Source organism: Lissotriton vulgaris, chromosome 8, assembly GCF_964263255.1.
Source record: "Lissotriton vulgaris chromosome 8, aLisVul1.2, whole genome shotgun sequence".
Classification (NCBI taxonomy): Eukaryota; Metazoa; Chordata; class Amphibia; order Caudata; family Salamandridae; genus Lissotriton; species Lissotriton vulgaris.
Genome location: NC_141696.1, coordinates 1,463,245,288 through 1,463,269,444, shown reverse-complemented (window position 1 = coordinate 1,463,269,444; position 24,157 = coordinate 1,463,245,288). Strand labels below are relative to the sequence as shown.

The 24,157-nt window shown below is 50.1% G+C and overlaps 1 protein-coding gene across 1 annotated transcript in view; it reads right to left on the bottom strand.

The window, feature by feature from the left end:
* Positions 1-539: 539 nt before the first annotated feature.
* Positions 540-24,157, bottom strand: part of LOC147698928 (galactosylgalactosylxylosylprotein 3-beta-glucuronosyltransferase 1-like) — a 430,388-nt gene continuing 406,770 nt past the window's right edge. The window contains exon 6 of the mRNA XM_086933531.1: positions 540-1,630. The gene's annotated coding sequence lies outside the window, so the exon portion shown is untranslated. The remainder of the gene's footprint in view (positions 1,631-24,157) is intronic.

The window sequence follows — 24,157 nt, the reverse complement described above, 5'->3', positions numbered from 1 at the left end:
AAAGTCCTGGCATTATCATGTTAAATATTGAAACTCTCAGGATGCTCAATATCACACCTACGCAGCCGCTCCAGTTGTGCTTCAATTCATCCTTCTATTGGCAAATCCACATGAAAAAATATTGGCCTTCTTTGACTCTCCAGAAGAGAGTTAATTCTTGTAATGGAGCTCATAAAGTAGTGATACTAGTTATTCCACATATTTTAAACATAATCATATGTTTTTCTACAGATATTTTTAGGTTCATTGCATGTTTTTCCCTATAAGTGCATGTGCTGAGGGAAGCCAGGTGTAATACTGATGCTCAGTGTAATTTCCAGACATGGTCAACACCCAGTTAGGACAATGCTAGACTGTCAGCTAAGGTGCATGCTGCATGGGGGTGCCAGTGGAAGTACACCCAGATGTCTCAAATGCGGCTCAACTGACATGAGAGTGGGCAGCAAAGTGTCCCTTTACCTAGGGTGTGCAAAATTCTTCCATCAGGTCCTTTTTCAAAAACATGAATTGTGTTGTTACTACAGTTTTTTTGCATCTTGTCAATACTATGGGTACAGACACTCATTTTGTGGAGGAGTTGTGGAGAAGTGTGGCTCAGGGGTCAGAGGCGGCAGACCCGGAAGCGGAGATTGGTCCTGGACCAGGGTTCAATTCCCCGCCTCGGCGGGTCTTGGGCTAAAAATTCCACGGACTCGATAATTCTCACTCCGGTGCCTTCTCGACTCACGGGTTCACACTCTGCGACTCTGGGCAATAGCTTGCTTAATCTCCACAACGGCCCCTCGCAGCGGGATGCCTGACTTTCACCCTGTGGATACCCGCTGGGGCTATCACACAGGGGAATATCAGGACGGGTTCCCTAAGCAAGCGCCGGGACACCCACTGCGGGTAGCTGTGCGCTATATAAGCTCAACTACATTTACATTTACATTTACATTTTTAGTGCTTGTGCTCTAATGTCCCAAACTCTATTGGGGTTAGATTATGTTTGATGTGTAGGGACTCAACGAAGTCATCTTTGCGAACATTTCCATCTGCGGCAGTGTTTTTACCTCAAATCCACCAATGACATACAACGGTGTTTGTCATTGTCTACTGTGACAAGGCTTGGAAAATAGAGAATCAGGTGGAAGCTCCATCAATATCCATGAATCACCAGAGCATACTCTCTTCAAAGATTGAAGTCAATGTCTGTGCAGTAGAGACATTTAGAAGAGCATCAGAGTTTTCCAGTGGCCCTTGGTCTCCAAGTTTCAGCTCTTTCCATTTTGTCTAAAAATTGTGTTTTCTCCATGGAAATAATATATCCACCAAGCTCTGCTCACTCAGATCCAGCATCAATAATCTGTCCAATGCATCAGGTTGAGAGTTTGACAAGTTAGGTTGTTCTTGTACACTTATGTGAAACCTTCCTAAAAAATTGCACATACAGGGATTGTGACACTTCAATTGACTGTATGTTATGTATGAATCCTTAAGAAGTGTTAATGTATTGGATGAAGGACCTTCCACAGTCAGGTTCTCAGGTGTTTCCACATTTTCCATTCAGAGGAGATGGACTGGGTGCCAGACTTGATGCCAGGAACACGATGTTGACTTGTTTTACCAGTGAAAAGACGTTGACACAGCCCTAGAAAAGATGGCAGAAATACACAGTTAACACAATTCCTCAAAATCTTTCCACACGCAAAACGTGTGTTGTACAACTCTACAGGAAAATGATAAACAGACTCCGTTAGCTCACAGCAGGAAAGAAACTTTTATTAATGTGACAGAGAGACAGCTGGCTTGAATCTGAACCAAATGACCAAATTGGAGAAGTACAACACAATCTTTTATTCTTGCAAACTGCAAGAAGGCGGCCGAACATCTTCACGGCGGCCGAACATCTTCACTTCCAGATCCACACCGACCCCAAGACCACCCTCAGAGGCACCCTCATCTACAGACCCCGCACACAATTCAGCGAAGACATCGCCGACTTAATCTGCCCGCACGCCCTCCCCTCCGCCGACTACATCCTCCTCGGGGACCTCAACTTCCACCTAAAGAACAACAACGACCGCAACACTACCACCCTGCTGGACAACCTCTCCAACCTCGGACTCAAGCAACTGGTCAACACCCCCACCCACTACGCCGACCACACGCTTGATCCAGTCTTCTCATCCAGCAAGCACATCACCTTCAGCCACTCCACAGGACTTCACTGGACCACTAGTGAAGTAGTGTGGCTCACTGGTTAGAGGCGGCAGACCCGAGAGCAGAGGACGGCCCAGGACCAGGGTTCGATTCCCGGTGCGGCAGGTTTCTGGACCAGGGTCAGCGGACTCGATAATTCTCTCGCCTCGGTGCCCACTCTGATCAGCGATCACACTCGGCAACTCTGGGCATTAGCTTGCCTCATCTTCACTAACGGCCCCACCAGACCGCCGGGGATGCCTGGTCTCACCCTGGAGATACCCATTAAGGGACCATCTCTCAGGGAAGCCAGGAAGGGTTTCGCAGCGGTCGAAGCGCCTTGGGACCCTACGGGTAAGTAGTGCGCTATATAAATGCCTATACATTTACATTTACATTTACCGGCCACAGCTGCGTACACTTCAGCTTCAAAAGAACCATGACCCACCACCACCCGCAACAGGTTCCCCACAGGAGCTGGAGCAAGATCATCGCCGAACAACTCACCACCTCCCTCAGTCAGAACCCACCCGCCAGCACAACGGACCCCACCGAAGCAGCACGCACCTCACGAAGTGGCTGACCGACTGCGCCGACGACCTCGCGCCACTAAAGAACCCCACCAGCAGACCCAGAAGCAAGAAAGCCTCCTGGTTCACCGACGAACTCAAGGACTCCAAGAAAAACTGCCGCACCCTTGAGAAAGCCTGGCTCCTCGACCAGACCACAGACAACATGACCGCCCTCAAACACGCCACCCGCAAGCACCACCAGCTTATCCGCACTACCAAGAAGAAATCACTGAAGGAACAACTGGACAACAACGCCCCCGGCAGCAAGGAACTTTTCAGCATCGTCAAGGAGCTCTCCAACCCCAGCACCAGCAACAACAACATCACTCCCTCACAAGACCTCTGCGACTCTCTCGCCTCGTTCTTCCAGCGCAAGATCGCCGACATCCACAACAGCTTCAGCGCACCATCGACGCACCCAACAACCTCCACCACCACCCTCCACTCCTGGACCACGGTGACCACCGAAGACACAGCCCACACGATGAAAACCATCCACTCCGAATCTCCTACCGACCCCTGCCCCCACCACGTCTTCAACAAGGCCGACTCCATCATCGCACCCCAACTACAGGACATCATCAACGCCTCCTTCAACACTGCCACCTTCCCGGAGTGCTGGAACCACGCCGAGCTCAGCGCCCTACTGAAGAAACCAACAGCAGACCCCACCGACCTCAAGAACTTTCGCCCCATCTCGCTCCTCCCCTTCCCTGCCAAAGTCATCGAGAAGACTGTCAACAGACAGCATGCAGCCTTCCTCGAGACGAACGGATCCCTCGACCCCTCGCAGTCTGGTTTTCAATCCAACCACAGCACCGAGAAGGCCCTCATCGCAGCCACCGACGACATCAGAAACCTGCTCGACAACGGGGAAAGAGCGGCCCTCATCCTCCTGGACCTCTCTGCAGCGTTTGACACCGTCTGCCACCGCACCCTAGTTCAACGCCTCAGCAACATCGGTATCCAAGAGAAGGCACTGGAGTGGATCATCTCATTCCTCACCGGAAGAACACAGAGAGTCCGCCTCCCCCCGTTTCGATCCGAGGCCACCGAAGTCATCTGCGCGTCTCGCAAGGATCATCACTCAGCCCCACCCTCTTCAACATCTACATGAGACCTCTTGCAGCCATCGCACACCAGCACAACCTCAACATCATCTCCTACGCCGACGACACCCAACTGATCCTTTCCCTCACCAGAGACCCCGCCACCGCCAGAACGAACCTAGACGAAGGGATGAAAGACGTCGCCGAATGGATGAAGAACAGCCACCTGAAACTGAACTCAGACAAGACGGAAGTCCTCGTCCTGGGACCATCGCCCTCTGCCTGGGACTACTCCTGGTGGCCCCTCGCCCTGGGCGCCACCCCCAAGCCAACAGACCACACACGCAACCTGGGCTTCATCCTGTACTCCTCCCTCTTGATGACCAGACAAGTCAACGCTGTCTCCTCATCATGCTTCAACACCCTACGTATGCTCCGCAAGGTCTTCCGATGGATCCCGACCGAAACCAGGAAGACGGTCACACAAGCACTCGTCACCAGCCGACTGGATTACGGAAACGCCCTCTACGCCGGAACCACAGCCAAGCTACAGAAAAGACACCAACGCATCCAGAACGCCTCCGCCCGACTCATCCTGAACATCCCCCGACGCAGCCACATCTCCGGCCCCCTGAAGGACCTGCACTGGCTCCCCGTCAGCAAGAGGATCACGTTCAGGCTCCTCACCCACGCACACAAATCTCTCCACGACCTGTGCCCCAAGTACCTCAACGACCGCCTGACCTTCTACACGCCCACCCGCCAGCTACGATCAACAAGCCTCGCCCTCGCCGCCGTACCACGCATCCGAAGAGCCACCGCTGGTGGCAGATCCTTCTCCTACCTGGCAGCCAAGACATTGAACTCTCTCCCCATCCATCTTCGGCTGACCCAGGACCATCCAACCTTCAGGAGACGACTCAAGACCTGGCTGTTCGAGCAATAGCAGTCCCCTTCCCCCAAGCGCCTTGAGACCCTGCCGGGTGAGTAGCGCGCTATACAAGTGTTAAGATTGATTGATTGATTGAAGGTGTTTCATTACGTGCTACATAAAATCATAAACACAGCAGAATTTCTCAATATTTATGGGCCAATACATCACATGTCCATTGTCAGATAGTACATATTACACAATCATTATGTACAGAGCCAAACAGAAGGCAACCACAGCGTGTGATACCTGCATTATTATTATTAAGTATTTATAGAGTGCCTGGTCCCCTTAGGCATCCCCACGCTATCAGTGACAAGAAAAAGTGGAAGGCAGCTGATTATGGCGAGATTTGAAACAGCCAAGTCTTCAACGGTTTACGAAAGGTAAGATGGTGTGAGGTGAAACGTAATGGAAACGTGAGGGCATTCCAGAGCTTAGCTGCTTTATAAGAGAACATGCGGCCCCCAGATCGTACTCTCTTAATTTTTGGGACCATTGCCAAAAATTGATCTGCAGACCGGAGGTGTCTCGTGGGTTTGTTAAAAAAGCCACCAGAGATCGATTTATCTTGGAACCAGTCCCCCAAAGCGTTTTATGAGCTATACACAAAGCTTTTGAACTTGATCCACTCTGTAATTGGCAGCCACTTAATTTTTCTTAGCACAGGCTTTACTGACTCACCTTGGGGCTGAGGCGAGACAAGCCTGGCTGCACAGTTTTGTACCACCTGCATTTTCTTTATAGTGGCTTTTGTGGTGCCCAGGGGAAGAGAGTTCCCATAGTCCAGCTGTGAGAGTACCAATGCCTGTACTATCACTCCTTCAGCCTGGACTGGGAGCCGTGGGAGGATTTTCCTTAACCCTCTGATAATTCCAAAGTATGTGGCGGCTAGCTAAATTGCTTGGCTGTTGAAGTTAAGAGCTTGATCTAACCATACTCCTAAACTTTTTATTTGCTCTTTGGGAGTTGGTGAAGGACTTGGGCCAGCTTATTCCTGCTGCCTATATAGCCACCCCGGGGTAGTTACCTAAAATCATTAGCTCTGTCTTGTCTCCATTGAGTTTGAGACAAGACTCATCCATTCACAAGGCCACTGCTTCCATACATGCTTCAATATTGATCAGTGACTTCGTAGGGTGCTTTAGGACTACCACCAATTGTGTATCTTCTGCGTAGGTGATAATTTGAATCCCATAAGGCAGGACTAATTTGGCCAGTGGTTTAAGGTATATATTAAAAAGAATGAAACTCAATGACGAGCCCTGGGGGACTCCGCACGAGAGCTGTAAACATTTTGAAGTGCATTCTGTGAGAAGGTAGCCTGGCATAGGATGTCTACTAGTTCTAGTGGACACCTTTCACCAGTCTAATCAACCCTCATTGATGGTGGTTGTAAAGTCAACCTTATAGAAAGCTATACTTGTGGTAGCATGGACTAGCAGTCAATAGGCTAAGACCCCCCACAAGGTATATATCAACTATATATGTATGTATTTCTAACACAACCCCTCTGCACTCTTTATGAGGTCAGAGGTCAAAGTACATCAAAAGTTACTCAATTAGCATACGATAAGTTGCACAATATACAGTAATGCCCTAGGGGCCTCAAGACCATATACTAAGAAAGTGGTATGAGAACCACGTCTGAAATAGAGAGTAGGCCTAGGGCCTGGGGAATCGCTGGGGCTACCCTAAACAATCAAAGGTTAGGAAGTAGGAGGCCCACGGGAGACGCATGCAGTGTCTAAACACGGTCGCGAGTTACCATTGACTTATAATTGGAAAGAAGACGTTATAAAGTTACTGTTTAAGGGCACTTCCGGATGGACTACGATAAAACCCTTTTAGACTAGGACACTTCGAGAGTCAAGACCCACGGGAGCAATGGAGTACTTGTGTTACCTCACCCAGGGAAGCCGGGTGCATAGGTGCCTTTTGGTGTCAGGATTCGTCGTCGTTTTCTATGGAGATCTGCAAAGAAGTGCTGCAGGCGACCAGAGGAAAAGTGTCCGGGTGGATCCAAGGGTGGATCGAAGATCTGAAGAACCTGAAAGCAGAGAGTACAGAGTCTGGGTCACTAGCCAATGACCAGGAAGGCACCAGGAAGGAACCAGGCGATGTTGTGATGATCTCAGGTGAAGAAGGTGAATTTGTCTCTTCAGCCACGAGGTCCAGGAGGCATCGACGATGACCAGGCACTGGATTCCAGCTGTTCCACAAAGGTTCTAGTTGACTGCAGTGTCGGTATCCGGATTGGACCCAACAAGCCTTGGCAAACGCAACCCATGCAGGATGTCAAGATTGGCTCTGTTGAAGACCAGCAAAATCTGTGGTACTTCTCCTTTGGAGGGAAGCTGGAGCAAGCCTGGAGAAACTAGGAAAGCACGTTTGTTTCAAGAAAAGTACTTCAGGGGGTTCCCTAGCCGACGGGCAAGGTACCAGGAAGACGCGTCAAGCTGAAATGCAAGAGCAGGACCCACGTGGCACTTGTGGAGTGTAGAGGGCTGCACTTTGGAGCAAATGGTGCTTGGAGCTAAGGCTTCTCGTACCCCCAATGCACAACTGTGAGGGTACCTCGGGAGTTGAGTAGTTAGCAAAATGCAGGATGTCCAGGGTGTCTGGTCCCACGTCTCTCGTGTCCGCCACGGATCTCAGCTTTGCTGGGGATATGGGTCGGAGTCAGAGAAATCTGAAAGTCTAGGTCATGTGTTGCTGAGTCTTCGGGTTCCGACAGGAGCATTGACAAAGCAGGCCAGCAAGTTACTGGTGGTGCCTGTTTGCACAGGGTGGTCACTCCTTGACCACAAGGGAGATGTCTTCCATCTTCTAGTCAGAATAGAATGTCGAAGGTCCAAGAGTTCTGTATCAAAGTTTCGTTCCAGGATAATCTGAAGTCCTGAGGACACAGCTCTTATACTTATACTAAGGATGGGGGCTGGATTACCTGTCTAGGTCCCTCCTATGGGTGGACCTGAGAAGGGGGTGCTAACACCCCTTTCACTTTGTACAGTTTTGTGCCAGAGTGGGGCTGGAGTGCCCCAGCAACTGGTTTGAACCGGGCTATGCATGGAGCACCTTGTGTGCCCCAGGCAGTGTCTAGATGCATTCACTGAATGCAGCCTTCCCTGCCCCAATACACAAAACCCCTGTCTGGGGAGGTGCTGGCACCTCCCTGGACAGGAAACAGATTGTCCAGGCCGCCATTGCTGGAGTTTCCCCCTGCAACAGGAGGTCAGACTTGTGTCTGTGGCAGCAGCATCCATTTTGTGATGCTGAGGCTCTGTTTAACTTTAACGGGGTAAAGCAGTAACTACATGTCTTCACCCTCTAGAAGGGTGGAATGCTACCCCCGCCACCAGGACTGTTGGGGGGTAGTATTCCAAAGTGTTTGACACCTTACACGACACGTTTTGATAAAGCCAAACCAAAGTTAGCATTAACCGCGAGGATTATAATGCACTTAAGAGTATATGGTATGGCTATATCATAGAACAAACACAACAGGTGATGGACCGAATGTGGATCAATGTCACACACCTGTTGTGTTTGTATATCATAGAACAGCTATAAGGAGATGGTTCCGAAAGCTGCAGAGGGGCTCAGCTCATGCTAGGGCACCCTCTCACATAAAACCAAGCACTCTGCCTCCAGGATTGTCGTGGCCTACCCTAGGAGTGACTTATAGGTGTATATGTGTCTATATATATACAGGTAGATATAGATATACTATATCTAAGTAAGGGGTGATTACACCACCTTACCCAGGCTGTGTGAACAGACCTGTGGTGTCAGTTCGGAGGGCCAGCCAGGGGTGGCATAATACATGCTGCAGCCCCTGGTAGGCCTTGGATGCACCTATGCCCTGGGTACCTATGGTACACTAAACAGGGGCTCACAAAGGTGACCCAATACCCAATCTGGTATGTACCTAAAGTACATGGTATCAATTTAGAGAGAGAACAGCTGGGCTGTGGGTCTGATTAGCAGGCCCACATCACACTAAAATCGAAAAACCAGAGAATCACAGCAAAAAGTGGGGGTGACCATAGGAAGCAGACCCTACTTTCCTAAATACTCCCCCTCGAACACCTGGAAAGTTCTATTCTTCAGGAAAGATGTAATCCAAGACAGGACCTCGCCCGAGATTCTGACCACTCTGAGCCTGTCAATCAGAATATTATAATTGACAGTGTCAAATGCGGAGCTCAAGTCCAATTAAGATGACCGCCACGGTCCCTCCTTGATCAAGAATTTTTCTAGATTCCTCCACGACTGCTAATAAAGCTGTTTCTGTCCCATGGTTTGGGCGGAAGACTGTCTGGTTGGGATGCAGAAGAGAGTGGTTCTCCAGGTGCTCAGAGAGGAGTTTATTTACATATTTTTTCAGTATTTTACTAGTTGCCAGAAGTAAAGAAACCGATCGATAATTGCTCCACCCCTCTGGGTCGAGGGTAGGCTTTTTCAGGAGCACGTTTATCATGGCGTGTTTCGATGTCAGCAGTACCTGTCCACTCGCTAAGGAAAAATTTTAAACCTCCAACAAGACCGGAAGCACGGTTCCTTCTACCTTATGGAGTTTTTGGAGGGGTGCCAGATCATGGGGGAGCCTGATTTAACCTGGGCAACGAGTTGTGATAGTGTGTTCATGTCCAAACCTAGAAACTCTACCAGGCTGGGAGCGCTACTGCACACGAGGTCTACATTCTGCTCCATCTTATCACTACTTCTACTTTGAGGGAATGTATTATAAATATCTTTAAAAAAATGTATTAAAAAACTCCGCAAGTTCATCAAATCGTACTTGTGCAGAATTTGCGGGGGGTCCGGTGCACAGTATTTGGTCTGCTTTTTTTGTGATTTGGAATATTTCCCTGGGTGCATTTGCAGCTGCGATTATTTTTTCTTCGTAGTATAAGGCTTGGGCTTTCTTTATTTCTGATTGATACATTTTTATAGCCTGTCTGTAGGTCTGTATTTTTCTGCATTGTAATCTTTTCTCCATGCTCTCTCTAATTGCTTACAGTTTTGTTTTAATTCTCTTAATTTAGGTGAGTACCATGGAGTATGTTTTTCCTTTATTTTTTCTGTGATCCATTCATGTGGGATGGTGACATTCAATGCAGATTTCATCCAATGGTGGTAGTTATCAAAGGCTATAGTTGTGTTGGTTTCTTCCACTGATCTGGATCTCTCTGGCATCTCAGACCAAGCCTCTGTCGATAATTTTGCCCAGGCTCGAACCCACGCTTTGCATGATACAGGGTGGTGCATCCCCACATGTCCTGATTGTGACATTGGAGTATTTCAAAGCTTTACATTAATAGCAGATTTAAGGTTGACGCTTTGTCTAATCCAAATATGGTTCGATAATAAAGCCAATCCGCCCCTTACTGTTGAGCTATCATGCAATTGCAAATCACAAGTGAGGTATTTTGAGCAAGCCTTGCAATTTCTTCTATTATAAGCTATTTACTTCAACAGAGTACATTGGTTCACAAAAGGTCATTGTAAGCTGTGCACATTCTACAGACCTTGTCATCACTGAGTATCACAGAGCTAGGCAAGACAAAATGGATTCCATGCAGGACAGAAGAATGTGCTGCCACATCTCGGTTTGATAATCAATGATGCATATTACATGTTCTCCTGTTTTCCTGTTCGTGTTTTTCATACACAATCTCTTCATTTCTGTACGGTTACTGAGGTGTGACTGGGAGTAGTATTGCCACAGCAGTTGCTTAGAATAATAGTTATGCATGTGGGGCATGCCTGTATCAAAACACATAACTTAATCAATACTCTCAACCTTATTATCAGTGCTTCCAACAGCCATGCAAACCAGCCTCTGAACCATGATCCTATTGCTCCCCACATCTCACCCGTGTGCATTCTGTGTGGTTTCTTCTGTACCTTTCTGATGTTGCCTATTGCTCTGTTTATATTATTGCCATTGTCTGATATGTATGAGCAGCATGTTTGGTGCACTGCCTGGCACACACCACCCTCTTTGGCAAAGGATAATGTCTAATGCAATACCATTTTCACTCACTATTTGTGACAGGGAGGTGATGTGTCATTTGTGACAATTCGAAGAAGAGGTAGAAACTGCCATACCATCCGGCTGGCAGGCGAAAGTATGGCGTAAGCCCTATGTATCCCACTAACTCTGGTGACAGTTGTAGGGGACCGCTTCAATATTATTTATTATCATAAACTTTTGAAAAATGTATGTTAGAATATTGTTTGCAAAAATACTATCTGACAAAAATATTAAATATTATCTGACAAAAAGATTGTGTCATAAATATTTAGTAAAAAGTATTGCAGTACTTGTTGTAGATGTTGATGATTTTTTGGGGAAATGATATTTAGGGCAACATAATTTTGTCAAACTATATTTTGGATCTGCCGTGCCACAACATACAAGTTATACCTTACTGATGATGCCTATAAAGGCTGGATCTGGTCTGGGGTTGCTTGTGTTCCCTTCTGGAAGGGGCCTTGCCTTGGAGTTCAGGGTGAACTGCTCCCATAAGCTGAAGGGTTACTACTGATTTGCATCGGGTTGGCGCCTGTCTAGAGTCTAAAGTGGGCAAAAAACGATGGGTTGGAATGCTACCTAGAGCGATGCCGATGGTTTGGGGTTTTTGCTAACATTCCTCCTATCACCTGTTGTGTGTAAGAGTTCTTGGTACCATACCTTTTGCGATCAAAGCACTTAATCAGGCCAGTAATTCTGACAGTATTCTGGGTCACTCTTCATATTCGACATTACAACTGTTCAACTTTAAGTATGGCACTGTCCTAAGATCCTCCAATTCTAATTGTAGTGCAGCTCTGGCTTACTTCGTGCTTGTTTCTAGGTCCATCAGTTTTAAGGAAAGGAGGGTCTGACCTCCTGCTAGTGTCTGGTACTCTTGGGAAGGACTGTAGAGGGTAGTCCTATGAACGGGTGGTAGAACATGAGCACTCTGGAAGTGTTATCCTTTGCAAGCAGTAAGGGGCATATTAACAACGGCCAGCGATAATCATCGCTGGCCGGGCTTAGCGATAATTATATTATCGCAGGCTATCTCTGGTATTTATCGCCCTGGTAGCGCATAATTAACAATGCATTACTTCAGGGCGATAAAAATTCCAGAGAGAGCGAGGTTATCACCCTTTTGCAGGGAACATCGCTGGTTTTCCAGCGATGTTCCCTGCAAAAGGGCGATAACCCTGCTGATACGACCCACAGGGTCGTATCAGCATAATCTACCCCAGGTTAGGGATGGCTAAGTCAGGATTTTAGCAGACATTAGATTTTGGCGAAAACAGCTGTTTTCGCCAAAATCTAATGTGTGCTAAAATCCTGTGGGCTGCCTTGTAAATATTGCGATGTAAACATCAGCGATATTTGCAAGGTAGTCAATCTGGGGTACGCACAGTAACGCCCACTTTGCATCTCATTGGCGATGCAAAGGGAGGCGTTGGGAAAAAGGGTGCTAACATGCGATTATGCATGTTAGCACCCTCTTGTAAATAGGGTGCTGGTTTTATCTCCACTTTTATTGGCTTTTTAAGCCAAACAAGCGGAGATGAAGCCCTTGTAAATATGCTCCTTACTACTTTACACAGGTTCACTGTATGTTCCATTTTAGCTGCAAAATCTGGAAATTATCGAGTTTATCAAGCAGCATTCAGACAGCTCCATTTAAAAAGAAAGAAATTCTTGCAACATATAGTACTGGTGTTGTGATAGTAATGAATGTAGGCCTACTTCACAAAGTTGGTTACGAGAATATGAATCATTACTACAAGAGTGCTACTTCACAGTAACTTAGAATGCCTTTGTGAATCCTTCAAGGCTTTTCTCTCTGTTTGCCTAAACTAAAATAGAATTAAATAGAAGTGCCTTATTAGGTTTCAGTTTTCAGTAGTTTAGGGGCTATACATTTAAACAGTAGGGAAGCTGATTGAGCCAATGGAATTCGTTTGGTCCAAGGTACATTTAAAGTTTACTGAGGGCCTTGTCTCTGCATCAACTGTTTTCCTTCCACAGATCTGTTTATGCCAGCATGTCACCAGCGAATAGGACGGTCCTGTTTTCTGTTGGACCTGACCCTGCCCTTGCACCTACTCCTTAACCCCACTTCCTCCTGCGCTCAGTCTTACACACTCTACTTGTATACTTATTTATCTGATACTCCCTACTCCTCCCTCATACGGTGCCCAGCGCAGAAAGCCAGATGAAGAGCACAGAATTTCAGTGCGTCTTCAATGGGTCTTCCTTGTTTGAACCTGCTAGAGCCTGGGTAGGGTCTTGGGCCAGTACCCTTCCCTTCTTTGCATCCTTATAGTCTCCTGGCACCCTTGTGTGAGCCTCATTTGACTTTGTATAACTTTTGTGTTAGCCGAACACTGCCTGTAGGATGGCGGGTCCTCTTGTTTGTCTGGGTGGATTCTATAGACTTCTGCCAGATGGTGCAACAGCGCCCCCAGTGGGTCTGTCAGTGATACTGCTGGAAGGACTCCACATACATCAATGGAATCCAGCACTTTCTACTTGTGATATTCTCAATCCTCAGCATGATAAGTGTCTGTTAGACCTGTCAGCCCTAGGATGGTCTTACCCTGTTATTTCGCCCTTTGCCTTGTTTTTTCCACCATCCTTTTTCATTGGACCTAGGTGTCTGGGCGCCTTACGACTGCCAAACAGTACTAAGGTGCTGGTGCTCTCTCCTACCAACATGGCTGCCACAGGCCCCTGCTACTGCGGAGTGGTCTTTTTAGTAACACACTAGTATTCAGGAGCAGGCTGAGACATTAGGATACAGTAGCAATGCCATCCCGCCTTTTCCGCCCATTACCTAGACTGTGGCAGCTCCTGGAACCTTCCAGAATAGGGGAGGGGTTACACTTTGCCGCCTTGAGAGAGTGGTCCCCTGACCTAGGGGTATTTAGGGAAAGGAGGGAAACCTGCTTGTCAGTTGGGGAATCACTGGACCTGGGGTAACCTCTGCAGGAGTTTAGGCGCTAGGTCCTAGGGAAGGAATCTACACCACTGGAAGTGACTGGGCCTAGGCACTGCTTTCTAAGTTGAGTGAGGGACTCTACCAAACCCACTGATCTGGCCCAGCATTGAGGAACCCAGGGAACAACCTCCAGTGAGCCAAGGGAAACATCCTGCCTCTGTGACACCAACTCAACCCCCCTTCTTTTGCCCCCTTACGGAACTATACAAGAAGGGCGCAGAAACCATCCAGCACAACCAAGAAACACTTATCTACAGTAAAGACTGTTGGGGGATCAACAAGGTAACCAGCGCTTACCACCTGCACTTTACCTCTGCGCTGCCCTGCCTGAGCTGTGACTGCACCCAAGCTGTACTGTGTCCTGTCCTGCCAAGAACTGTGCACCTGTGCTGAGCCTCCTGGGCGCTGAATTAACAGAGACTGCCTTCACCCCCGAAGCGCTGTGCTGACCCAAGCGCTATTGCCAGCCTCACAGCTGGAAGAGGCTGCTTTTGTGCCCCACCACGTCGTGTTGAACCAAGCGCTGTGTCTGCTAAGCGCTGTGCCCCTGATAGCGCTGCCCCTTTGAAGCGCTGCTTGTTCACTTCACCGCAGCGGCCCAGGTGCCTCATAAGTGCTGTGCCTTTGAAGCGCTAGCTGACAAACCCACCGCTGCGGCCCCCACACTGCCTGAAGAGGCGCAAGTCTGCCAATCATAGCTGCGGGCCCGGCCCGATCACCGAGGAGGCGCTGCCCCAGAGTCCCCCTGAGGACCAGTATCACCGCCGCAACCCCAGCGCTCTATTGGTAGAGTCCGCGCTGCAATATCAATCCCCGCGGCGGCCCCCGGAGCCAGGAGAGGGCCACTGCAGTATCCAGGCACAATAAGTAACAAAAATATTTGGGGGAATACAATTAATTCACAAACATTGTTGTTTATTCACAATATTGTCATGTTTTGATTACCACATACGTTTCATAAATATGATTCACAAGGTGTTCAAAGTGCCCCTGGAAAGAAGGGAAGTGGTAACGTGAAGGGTAGTGAGGGTAAAGGATGGTGACATAAAAATGGCCAAGCGGCCTCACTGTACTATGTATTTTAAGTCAGACATAGACAAAAAGACCTTCAATGTAAAAATTCATTCAGAAAAATATCATGCTCCACATAGTACAATAATTGTCATAATCATGGGGTAGAGCTGAAAGGTACACAGAGCTGTCAACGTTTTGACCCCTTTATAATGGCAGGCACTATTTTTCTCCTTGCAGTGGGGTCTTCATCAGGACGGGGATGACGGAGCAAGAGACCAAAGGTTGCTTGTCTCGGGCGAGGCTGAAGGTAAGGAAACTTTGTCTAATGGGGAACTTCAATACATGGGTAGATAAAGGTGCCTAGACCCTCGAATTTTGCAATTGATTGCAGGGAAATTCGAGATAAGCCCGTTGGTCGGGCACATCGCGGAAGAGAAACCGCTGCTGTGAGGACCGTCGTCAAATGAGTACAACGTCGGAGCACAACAGGAATGAGTCTGTCTACGGACGAAGCGCTGACCGCGCTTCGTCCGTAGACAGAAACGTATGTGGTAATCAAAACATGACAACATTGTGAATAAACAACAATGTTTGTGAATTAATTGTATAACCCAAAACATTTTTTGTTTCTTATTGTATATATTTGGCTATCTATTACTGGGACCCCTCTTCTCAGTGCTACCAATACCCAGCTCCCGGTGACTAATTTTGGGTGAACCCTTCCAATATACATTGCAGTATCCAGGTAGGCCGCGCTAGGCCTGAGAAGACCCACACCAGCATCACGTGACGGGGGTGTCGGCTGCATCACAGGCCATGCCCCCGCCCCGCCAGCCGCGCAGCCATTGGGCCAGGCTGCCTGACCCCCGCAGGCGGCGTAGCCATTGGCGGCTGCAGGCGCGCCCACCAGCCGCAAGCACCCTGATTGGTTCCCAGGCCCGGGAAGGAGCCGTAGGACAGGGACCAACTCTCCGCATCGGTGAGGGGGCTCCCAGGCAAAGGAGAGCCCCTGATCAGCCCCGTACCCACCAGGCGCTGCACCAAGTCAACGAAGAGCTGCGGGGAGCCACCCACCCGCATTTCTAAGGAGCCGCCTAGCCGGCGCACCGGCCCACAAGTGCCTCGGAGGGCCGAAGATTAAGGTACCCCCCCACCGCCCGTGGGGATAAGGGGGGAAAGGCCGGTGAGAAAGCGGGGCCTCCAGGGAGCAGGAAGGGACCCCGTGACCACCCCTCCCCTTGGGGGAAACTGTAGTAGGCCCCGTTGGCCCCCATTACCCTGATAAGGACCCGACCCAAGGGGAGTAGTGACTGAGGTTCCCCTGAAGTGGGCAAAAGCCCAAATTAAGTACCGGTTGACTGTTTTTGGTGACAATGTTTTTTTTTTCTTTTTAATTCTGTTTATTGGCATTTGAATGAAGAGACATTGCATACATTCAAACATAGCATATCCAATGCAATATGATCAAAGCAGATACATTTTTCATTTAAAACACAACACTACGAGCAAGTCAGGGTAAACATCAGAATAATTGTCATATCAGATTACTGGCCACAGGTTATTGGATAGGGAATATACTTATAGGTATACATCAATCAGCATCTACAGGTGAGGCAGTAACTCAGAGAGAACATTAAAGGGTAATCAGGTACAATGTACATCGTTATGTGAATAGGAACACGGGGGAGTGTCATATGGAAGGGACATTTACTGCACAATGTAATAGGTGGTCAGCTAGGTAACCCAAAGTGTCTAAAACAAGAGAATTCGACCCTTTCAACGGAACATGTACAAATCAGGAATTTTCAAGCTTCTTCCTCTGTATTGTCAGGGTGGGGGGATTGCTCCCGCGACCTGGACCATTGTAGAAAGGGTTTTTGGTGACAATGATAACCCCTGGCTGGGGCAGAGTTCTTCACACCCTGCCCTGTAGCAGGGAGGTGTGTTCCTGTTTTGTATATGCCATATAAATAGGAGTTAATGTGTTTGAATGACCCTGATCCTATGAAATGTGGCTATAAAGAATCTGTTTAGGACAAGTATTGCTGCAGATGCCCATGCGATGAAATGTTGCCTGATTTTTAAAGGAATGGGTTTATCTATGCTTATATAATGAAATGTTGCCTGATGAATTAATGCTGGGTTTATACTAATGAACTACTTACCTGCAATAAGACAAATTTAGATAAAAACATCTTGTTTTAAAAAGACTAGCTGGTGTGGTGTCAGTTTATTGCGTGCGTTCCCTGTCTCAGTGCGAGTGTGTGCTGCACTTCTACTTTACACCTAGCTTTCGGGTGTCTTCCTGCTCGCGCCAAGCTACCGCCGTGGAATTGGTAACCCCAGTTCTAACAGTGTCTGTATATCCTTTCCGTGTGCGCTGTGACACTAACTCAGCACCATTCTTCTGCAATCTGAGTCAAACCTCATGCACGTCACCTAACATGTCCCAAACAGCAAAAATACTCTTCAACCTTGCACTCTGAGGACCCAATACAAATTGAAGTCCCCCATGAAAACACAACAGAAACATTACAATTTATTTCTCCACTCATAAACCACTTGTGGTCACGCAAGGGGTAAGGAAAGCTGTGTATAATTATCAATACAATAAAATACAATGTTTTCGACTCAGACCACTCAAACACACTGTGCACATATTTGAGAGAGATTGTAAAGGTTTAGGAATTGTACAGCTATTAAGGAACAACACAGAAAACAATATTCAGTATATTTATCATTAGCTGGATCCAACATTATTGTTTGGAATGTCAACATGGTAATTTACAGCAAAGGCAACAGAAATGAAATGTGCCTTTCAAAGATGGCCGCCACTCAGCATCACCACATCATCACTCAGCGCTACCCCAGCATCCCTCAGCACCACCACATTATCACTCAGCACCACCACATTATCACTCAGCACCACTCAGCACCACCACGGCATCACTCAGCACCACCCTAGCATCACTCAGCACCACCACAGCACCACTCAGCACTATCACAGTACCACTCAGCATCACCACATCATCACTCAGCACTACCCCAGCACCACTCAGCACCGCTACAGCATCACTCAGCACCACCACAGCACCACTCAGCGCCACCACAGCACCACTCAGCATCACCATACCATCACTCAGCGCTACCCCAGCATCACTCAGCACCACCCCAGCATCACTCAGCGCCACCCCAGCATCACTCAGCACCACCACAGCACCACTCAGCACTATCACAGTACCACTCAGCATCACCACATCATCACTCAGCACTACCCCAGCACCACTCAGCACCACCACATCATCACTCAGCGCTACCCCAGCATCACTCAGCACCACCACATTGGCACTCAGCACCACCACATTATCACTCAGCACCACTCAGCACAACTCAGCACCACTACAGCATCACTCAGCACCACCACAGCACCACTCAGCACCACCACAGCACCACTCAGCATCACCACATCATCACTCAGTGCTATCCCAGCACCACTCAGCACCACTACAGCATCACTCAGCACCACCACAGCACCACTCAGCACCATCACAGCATCACCCAGCACCACCACAGCATCACTTAGCACCACTCATCACCACCACAGCACCACTCAGCATCACCACATCATCACTCAGCACCACCACAGAATCACTCAGCACTACAACAGCACCACTCAGCACCACCCCAGCATCACTCAGCGCCACCCCAGCATCACTCAGCACCATCACAGCACCACTCAGCATCACCACATCATCACTCAGCGCTATCCCAGCACCACTCCGCACCACCACAGCATCACTCAGCACCTCCACAGCACCACTCAGCACCACTCAGCTCCACCACAGCACTACTCAGCATCACCACATCATCACTCAGCGCTACCCCAGCATCCCTCAGCACCACCACATTATCACTCAGCACCACCACATTATCACTCAGCACCACCACATTATCACTCAGCACCACTCAGCACCACCACAGCATCACTCAGCACCACCCTAGCATCACTCAGCACCACCACAGCACCACTCAGCACTATCACAGTACCACTCAGCATCACCACATCATCACTCAGCACTACCCCAGCACCACTCAGCACCACTACAGCATCACTCAGCACCACCACATCATCACTCAGCGCTACCCCAGCATCACTCAGCACCACCACATTGGCACTCAGCACCACCACATTATCACTCAGCACCACTCAGCACAACTCAGCACCACTACAGCATCACTCAGCACCACCACAGCACCACTCAGCACCACCACAGCACCACTCAGCATCACCACATCATCACTCAGTGCTATCCCAGCACCACTCAGCACCACTACAGCATCACTCAGCACCACCACAGCACCACTCAGCACCACCACAGCACCACTCAGCATCACCACATCATCACTCAGCGCTACCCCAGCATCACTCAGCACCACCACATTATCACTCAGCACCACTCAGCACCACAACATTATCACTCAGCACCACCACATTATCACTCAGCACCACCACAGCATCGCTCAGCACCACCACAGCACCACTAAGCACCACCACAGCATCACTCAGCACCATCACAGCATCACCCAGCACCACCACAGCATCACTTAGCACCACTCATCACCACCACAGCACCACTCAGCATCACCACATCATCACTCAGCACCACCACAGAATCACTCAGCACTACAACAGCACCACTCAGCACCACCACAGCATCACTCAGCACCACCACAGCATCACTCAGCACCACCACAGCACCACTCAGCACCACCCCAGCATCACTCAGCACCACCATAGCATCACTCAGCGCCACCCCAGCATCACTCAGCGCCACCCCAGCATCACTCAACACCGTCACAGCACCACTAAGCACCACTACAGCATCACTCAGCACCACCACAGCACCACTCAGCACCACCACAGCACCACTCAGCATCACCACATCATCACTCAGCACTATCCCAGCACCACTCAGCACCACCACAGCATCACTCAGCACCACCATAGCACCACTCAGCACCACCACAGCACCACTCAGCATCACCACATCATCACTCAGCGCTACCCCAGCATCACTCAGCACCACCACATTATCACTCAGCACCACCATATTATCACTCAGCACCACTCAGCACCACAACATTATCACTCAGCACCACCACATTGTCACTCAGCGCTACCACAGCATCACTCAGCACCACCACAGCATCACTCAGCACCACCACAGCATCACTTAGCATCACTCATCACCACCACAGCACCACTCAGCATCACCACATCATCACTCAGCACCACCACAGCACCACTCATCACCACCACAGCACCACTCAGCACCACCACAGCATCACTCAGCACCACCACAGCACCACTCATCACCACCACAGCACCACTCAGCACCACCACAGCATCACTCAGCACCACCACAGCATCACTCAGCACCACCACAGCACCACTCAGCACCACCACAGCATCACTCAGCACCACCATACCATGACTCAGCACCACCCCAGCATCACTCAGTGCCACCCCAGCATCACTCAGCACCATCACAGCACCACTCAGCACCACTACAGCATCACTCAGCACCACCACAGCACCACTCAGCACCACTACAGCACCACTCAGCATCACCACATCATCACTCAGCGCTATCCCAGCACCAATCAGCACCACCACAGCATCACTCAGCACCACCACAGCACCACTCAGCACCACCACAGCACCACTCAGCATTAACACATCATCACTCAGCGCTACCCCAGCATCACTCAGCACCACCACATTATCACTGAGCACCACCACATTATCACTCAGCGCCACTCAGCACCACTCAGCACCACAACATTATCACTCAGCACCACCACATTATCACTCAGCACCACCACAGCATCGCTCAGCACCACCACCGCACCACTCAGCACCACCACAGCATCACTCAGCACCACCACAGCATCACTCAGCACCACCACAGCATCGCTCAGCACCACCACAGCATCGCTCAGCACCACCACAGCACCACTCAGCACCACCACAGCATCACTCAGCAGCACCACAGCATCACTCAGCACCACCACAGCATCGCTCAGCACCACCACAGCACCACTCAGCACCACCACAGCATCACTCAGCACCACCACAGCACCACTCAGCACCACAACATTATCACTCCGCACCACCACATTATCACTCAGCACCACCACATTATTACTCAGCACCACTCAGCACCACTCACCACCACCACAGTACCACTGAGCACCACCATAGCATCACTCAGCGCCACCCCAGCATCACTCAGCGCCACCCCAGCATCACTCAGCACCATCACAGCACCACTCAGCATCACCACAACATCACTCAGCGCTATCCCAGCACCACTCAGCACCACCACAGCATCCCTCTGCACCACCACAGCACCACTCAGCACCACCACAGCACCACTCAGCATCACCACATCATCACTCAGCGCTACCCCAGCATCACTCAGCACCACCACATTATCACTCTGCACCACCACATTATAACTCAGCACAACCACGGCATCACTCAGCACCACCCCAGCATCACTCAGCACCACTCAGCACCACCACAGCACCACTCAGCACCACCACATTATCGCTCAGCACCACTCAGCACCACTCACCACCACCACAGCACCACTGAGCACCACCATACCATCACTCAGCGCCACCCCAGCATCACTCAGCGCCACCCCAGCATCACTCAGCACCATCACAGCACCACTCAGCATCACCACATCATCACTCAGCACTATCCCAGCACCACTCCGCACCACCACAGCATCACTCAGCACCTCCACAGCACCACTCAGCACCACCACAGCACTACTCAGCATCACCACATCATCACTCAGCACTACCCCAGCATCACTCAGCACCACCACATTATCACTCAGCACCACCACATTATCACTCAGCACCACTCAGCACCACCACGGCATCACTCAGCGCTACCCCAGCATCCCTCAGCACCACCACATTATCACTCAGCACCACCACATTATCACTCAGCACCACCACATTATCACTCAGCACCACTCAGCACCACCACAGCATCACTCAGCACCACCCTAGCATCACTCAGCACCACCACAGCACCACTCAGCACTATCACAGTACCACTCAGCATCACCACATCATCACTCAGCACTACCCCAGCACCACTCAGCACCATTACAGCATCACTCAGCACCACCACATCATCACTCAGCGCTACCCCAGCATCACTCAGCACCACCACATTGGCACTCAGCACCACCACATTATCACTCAGCACCACTCAGCACAACTCAGCACCACTACAGCATCACTCAGCACCACCACAGCACCACTCAGCACCACCACAGCACCACTCAGCATCACCACATCATCACTCAGTGCTATCCCAGCACCACTCAGCACCACTACAGCATCACTCAGCACCACCACAGCACCACTCAGCACCACCACAGCACCACTCAGCATCACCACATCATCACTCAGCGCTACCCCAGCATCACTCAGCACCACCACATTATCACTCAGCACCACTCAGCACCACAACATTATCACTCAGCACCACCACATTATCACTCAGCACCACCACAGCATCGCTCAGCACCACCACAGCACCACTAAGCACCACCACAGCATCACTCAGCACCATCACAGCATCACCCAGCACCACCACAGCATCACTTAGCACCACTCATCACCACCACAGCACCACTCAGCATCACCACATCATCACTCAGCACCACCACAGAATCACTCAGCACTACAACAGCACCACTCAGCACCACCACAGCATCACTCAGCACCACCACAGCATCACTCAGCACCACCACAGCACCACTCAGCACCACCCCAGCATCACTCAGCACCACCATAGCATCACTCAGCGCCACCCCAGCATCACTCAGCGCCACCCCAGCATCACTCAACACCGTCACAGCACCACTAAGCACCACTACAGCATCACTCAGCACCACCACAGCACCACTCAGAACCACCACAGCACCACTCAGCATCACCACATCATCACTCAGCGCTATCCCAGCACCACTCAGCACCACCACAGCATCACTCAGCACCACCATAGCACCACTCAGCACCACCACAGCACCACTCAGCATCACCACATCATCACTCAGCGCTACCCCAGCATCACTCAGCACCACCACATTATCACTCAGCACCACCATATTATCACTCAGCACCACTCAGCACCACAACATTATCACTCAGCACCACCACATTGTCACTCAGCGCTACCACAGCATCACTCAGCACCACCACAGCATCACTCAGCACCACCACAGCATCACTTAGCATCACTCATCACCACCACAGCACCACTCAGCATCACCACATCATCACTCAGCACCACCACAGCACCACTCATCACCACCACAGCACCACTCAGCACCACCACAGCATCACTCAGCACCACCACAGCACCACTCATCACCACCACAGCACCACTCAGCACCACCACAGCATCACTCAGCACCACCACAGCATCACTCAGCACCACCACAGCACCACTCAGCACCACCACAGCATCACTCAGCACCACCATACCATGACTCAGCACCACCCCAGCATCACTCAGTGCCACCCCAGCATCACTCAGCACCATCACAGCACCACTCAGCACCACTACAGCATCACTCAGCACCACCACAGCACCACTCAGCACCACTACAGCACCACTCAGCATCACCACATCATCACTCAGCGCTATCCCAGCACCAATCAGCACCACCACAGCATCACTCAGCACCACCACAGCACCACTCAGCACCACCACAGCACCACTCAGCATTACCACATCATCACTCAGCGCTACCCCAGCATCACTCAGCACCACCACATTATCACTGAGCACCACCACATTATCACTCAGCGCCACTCAGCACCACTCAGCACCACAACATTATCACTCAGCACCACCACATTATCACTCAGCACCACCACAGCATCGCTCAGCACCACCACCGCACCACTCAGCACCACCACAGCATCACTCAGCACCACCACAGCATCACTCAGCACCACCACAGCATCGCTCAGCACCACCACAGCATCGCTCAGCACCACCACAGCACCACTCAGCACCACCACAGCATCACTCAGCAGCACCACAGCATCACTCAGCACCACCACAGCATCGCTCAGCACCACCACAGCACCACTCAGCACCACCACAGCATCACTCAGCACCACCACAGCACCACTCAGCACCACAACATTATCACTCCGCACCACCACATTATCACTCAGCACCACCACATTATTACTCAGCACCACTCAGCACCACTCACCACCACCACAGTACCACTGAGCACCACCATAGCATCACTCAGCGCCACCCCAGCATCACTCAGCGCCACC